Here is a 4,950-nt window from a genome sequence, read left to right as displayed (position 1 = left end):
AGCAAGTACTTCACTTAGCAAGAAATTAGTCTAGGACCTTTAATCTAGGACCTTAGTAAATAATGAACTAAGTACATTTCCCTACACTCCTAAGGTGGCCTTTACTCCCCTATGACATTAAAAGGATATGCTGCTCATGCTTGTCTTATTTCTAGGATTTGAATTTTTCTAAAAATTCTAAATTTCATTGAAAAAAATCAACTTGAGAGTAACTAGGTAATTTTTGAAAAACAACAACAAGCACAAGAGAAGGACAATTTGCTTTACTAATTAAAACAGCTGATAATAAACAGGAGGAGGAGGACAGTCTCACCTTCTTGAGATTATTGAGAGTCTGGCAACCATTTTCAGCAGCTGTCCCTGCTGAAACTTGGGCAATGCATGTTTGCCATGCATGGCATGCTCTCATTCGCATTCTCTCTCTCATTCTCTCTCTGTGTCACTCAGAACTGGTACCATCAAGAAAGCTGCTCTCCTCTCTACCCCTTCCTCTACACCCAGTCCCAACATTTCCAATCTAGCTATCACTAAAGCCCTAATAGCTAACACTTTAGTTTATTGTACATAGTCTCTGTTCAAAGTACTTCCTCATGCATCAATACATTTAATACTCAACACAAACCTATGAGGTAGATTGTCATCCCCATTTTACAGACAAGGAAATTAGAACACAGAGTTGCTATAACTTAACCAATGTCACATACTTGAGTTCAAACCAAAGTCATCCTTGCCATGTATTATTATACTAACCACTACCATCTGCTTCCTGCAATGGGCAAAATCAAGCTGCCTGCAAAAGTGGATGCTAAAACAGAGCACATTTACATCTTCCCTCATTTCCACAGGTTACAGAAAATAATGGTAGGCTCTTCTCTACTAATAAAAAATAACTGGATGAAGTTGCAAGAAAAATGTTTCCTGCTTTGAGATCACTTGGAAAAGCAGTGAGTTAAACTTAAAACAGGCTGGACACGATGGCTCATGCCTGTAATGCGAGCAGCACTTTGGGAGGCCGAAGCAGGTGGATCACTTGAGTCCGGGAGTTTGAAACCAGCCTTGGCAACATGGGAAAACCCCATCTCTACAAAAAATACAAAAACTAGCAGGGCATTGTGGCATATGCCTGTGGTCCCTACGCAAGAAGCTGATACAAGAGAATCTTTTGAGCCTTGGAGATCAGGGCTGCAGGGAGCTGTGATTGTACCACTGCACTCCAGCTTGGGTGACAGAGTGACGCCCTGTCTCAAAAAAAAAAAAAACATAATAATACAAATAGGGCCTTGCATCTAACTCAAAGGATATGTATACCCCGAATTTTACAAAGGCACAGAGGTCAGTTGAGTAGCACAGAGTAAGAGGGGTGGGTGGACACGATGCCCTAGGTAGATCTCTGAAAGTTTCGCCCTGCTAAGGATGTCCTCCAAGGTGCATATAGCTCCACATGAACAGACCCCCTCTGTTTCTGCACTTAGGAGACTTCCGATATACAGACTGAAATAGGGTGTCCACATATCTGTCTTTTTATTTCCTGGTTCATACCTTACTTAGTGTTGCGCTCTGAGAAAGGATGCATAAGTGTCACATCTAATGCATCTGAACTGCCTTTATTCTATACTTACCCTTGAGGGTATAGCATTCTGGGTGGAAATCACTTTCCTTAGAACTTCGAAAGTATACATCCTTGTCATCTAATTTTCAAGGTTGCTGTTCAGAAATCTAACGCCATGCTCATTTCTGATCTTTTGTTTCCTCTCTCTAGAAACTTTTTAGGATTTCTTCTTTAAGCTTGGTATTTTCGTAAATCACAGTGGTGTTCTTTAATGTAGTTTCCTCCCAATCCATCTTGCTGGGCATTCGGTGTATTCTTTGAATCCTCTTATGTTTACAAGTTTTGGAGTTTGTTTTTTACTTCTTTTTTAACTGTAAAGAGAGTCCATGTTGGGGAGGCAAGGGCTCAGAGAATTTGAGGAACGTTTCATGATGGAAACCAAGCATCTGAATTAAATATATGACTGGACAGGTGGAGACATGAGCATTCCAGAAATGCAGAGCTGTGGGGACAGAGGCATATGGTTAAGAATCAGCACAGTCCAGGAGGGACAGTGGGAACGCTGTTAAAGATCATGAAAACAGGGAGAAACAAAGAGGGGTGTAGTGAGCTTGACTGTGGATAGCCCTATGCCTAAATGGGTGCCTTGTGTGTGTGTGTGGCTTCTGATGCAGAGTGAAGTTTCCACACCAGCTGAGGGGCTCCCGCACCTTTTACACTTGTATGGTTTCTCCCAGTGCGAACTCCCTTGGGCTGAATCAGGGTTATTTCCTGATTGAATGCCTTCTTAAAATCCTTACCTGCAAAGGGGTTCTCTCCAGTCTGGATTCACTGATGCTGAGTCAAGGCTGTGTTGAAACTTAATAGATTTCCATACTGTTTATATTCATAGGATTTCTTCCAAGTGTGCATTGCTGATGGACAATGAAGCTTGAACTACAACTAGAAGTTTTCCAGTGTTTGTTACATTCACAGAGTTTCTCCCCAGTGTGGAACCTCTGGTGCTGAAGGAAGGCTGAGCTGTTGCCAAAGGCCTTGCCACCCTCCTTACATTCTGAGGGCAATTTTCCAGTGTGGATTCTCTGATGCTGAATCAAGGCTGTATCTGAACTTAAACCTTTCCCACATTCTTTACATTTAAATGGTTTCTTTGTAGTGTGCATTATCTGATGCTAAACAAGTAATGTGCTGTATCTGATGTCATCCACATTCTTTGCATTCAAAAATTTCATTACTGTGACATCTCTGCTGTCAGTGGAAGTTTGCCCTTCGACTGAAATACCTGTCACATTTTCCACATTCATAAGCTATCTGACCAGTAGGAGTTGTCTGATTCGTAGAATTGTGTGCTGACACTAACATTTTTTCCTAATTTCTCACATTTCCTCCCTTTCTCTTCAGCACAGGCCTCCAAATGCCTGGTTGACCCATCTGTGAAATCTCCCCTCTTTGACTTTGTCTTGACCATCCAGTGACCTTGGGGTTGTTCTAGGCTGCTCCCAAAATCTAGGGGCTGGGGAATATTCCCTGGCAGCCCTCCCAATGTCAGCCTGAGGGACTCCGTTTTTTTGGACTTACGTTCCTTTGGAATTGGTCCTTCCCTGGACAGACAGCTCTGGTTTGTCCACAGATTCTCAGACATAGGGGCTCCATGGCAGTTCCCCTTTCTCCGGCAAGGAGACCAGAACAGGTTAGCTGAATGAAAAAGTCAGGGAAGCTACCTCTGCATAATGCTCCAGTGTCACCTCTCTGTACAGGGCCCTCTGCACAGGGTCCAGGCTGGCCCGTTCCATCTGGTGAGGTATGCAACTGCTTCCTCGAAGGTCGCTGACTCCTAGGCAAAGTGGTCTAGAGCATGGCTGGCATCCCCACTTCACTCTCCTTTGGAGACTGGAGAAGTGAGACAGGACCCCGAGCCTGTTTCATGGCCTCCACTGACCCCATGCAGCACAGACACAAGGAAAGCCCAGTGAGGCCCTAACGATGCTCATGCTTTGACTCCCGTTTAGCCCAGTTCTTTGTCTTTATACATTGGCCAGAGCACTGGAGGCGGGAGGAGTGAGTGACATTTCTTACAGTCATCATATTTGCAGCAAGTCCTTCTCATCCAAATGAGACTGTTATTTTCAGGAACACTTTGCATTTTTTTGAAGTCTTTTCTTCAATTTAGAGGCCCATAGCAAGGACCTATTTTCCCTTGTTTTTAGGAGCAAATTCATACCCATCATTGATACACAAAGTTGGCAACATTTTTTTTTCCTCTTTACTTTCTTAATAGCTTTTGACCAAATGATGTCCTGGAAGAATATTGAACTGAAAGAATCAAGAGATCTGAGATTTCACCCAGAATCTGCCAATAATGAGAAGACCCTGGTCTCATTTGTGAAAATTGGGATGATTTGCCTTTTCAGATTCCTTTCTGCCCTGGTTCTGTGAGTGCTGTTCTTCAGTGACGTGTCCTCCAATGGCCTGAGCACTGCTAAGGAAGGTGCATGATGTTCTCAAAAGCTCTTTTTTCTCTCTTCCCTCCTGCACTTGTTTAATATGGGCAGTGTCCCTGTTGGGAGCTAGGTTAGGGATGCCACTGACTCTCCCCATCCCTAGGGTTCTTGCAAATAGAACAAAAATCAAAATGCAGTCTGAATGGGGGTCAAAGCTCTCTAGGGAAAGCTACACAAAGAATTTATCTCATTCTTAGTTGGACCAGGGTTGCTTTCTGACTGACCCAGAATCCAAGTCTAACTATTTCCTTACCAAATTAGTCTCTTCTAAAAGAGAATCCCCACATTTCTATTTAGCAGTCTTTCATCGTGTGATACCATTTCATCATTCAGGAGTCTTGGCATTCTTTTTTCTTTTTCTTTCTTTCTTTCTTTTTTTTTTTTTTTCCCCAGACAGAGTCTCGCTCTGTCACCCAGGCTGGAATGCAATGGCACTATCTCAACTCACTGCAATCTCAGCCTGTCACGTTCAAATGATTATCCTGCCTCAGCCTCCCGAGTAGCTGGGACTACAGGCACCCGCCACCACACCCAGCTATTTGTGTGTGTGTGTGTGTGTGTGTATTTTTAGTGGAGACAGGATTTCACCATGTTGGCGAGGATGGTCTCTGTCTCTTGACCTTGTGATCCACCCACCTCGGCCTCCCAAAGTACTGAGATTACAGATGTGAGCCACCGCGCCTGGCCAAGTCTTAACATTCTTGTTAACGATGTGTTGTTATAATACACAAAGATATTGGCTAATTTGCTCTAGTTATTTCAAATCAGATATTTCCCCTTGGTCTTTTGGTATTTTCTTCAGGGAAAACAAAAGTATCTCTACCTTGCCCAAATCTCTGTGAAAAGCAAAAGAATTAATCATTCCAATGCTTTACTATTAGGCTGATGCCATTCATTTGA

At 43.1% G+C, this 4,950-nt stretch overlaps 1 pseudogene; it reads right to left on the bottom strand.

The window, feature by feature from the left end:
- Positions 1-2,121: 2,121 nt before the first annotated feature.
- LOC108306272 lies at positions 2,122-3,191 on the bottom strand (annotated as a pseudogene).
- Between the last annotated feature and the right edge of the window lie 1,759 nt (positions 3,192-4,950).

Source organism: Cebus imitator, unplaced genomic scaffold (assembly GCF_001604975.1).
Source record: "Cebus imitator isolate Cc_AM_T3 unplaced genomic scaffold, Cebus_imitator-1.0 Scaffold0, whole genome shotgun sequence".
NCBI classification, from domain to species: Eukaryota; Metazoa; Chordata; class Mammalia; order Primates; family Cebidae; genus Cebus; species Cebus imitator.
Note: the sequence above shows the minus strand (reverse complement) of the source record. Positions and strands in the feature narration are given on the sequence as shown.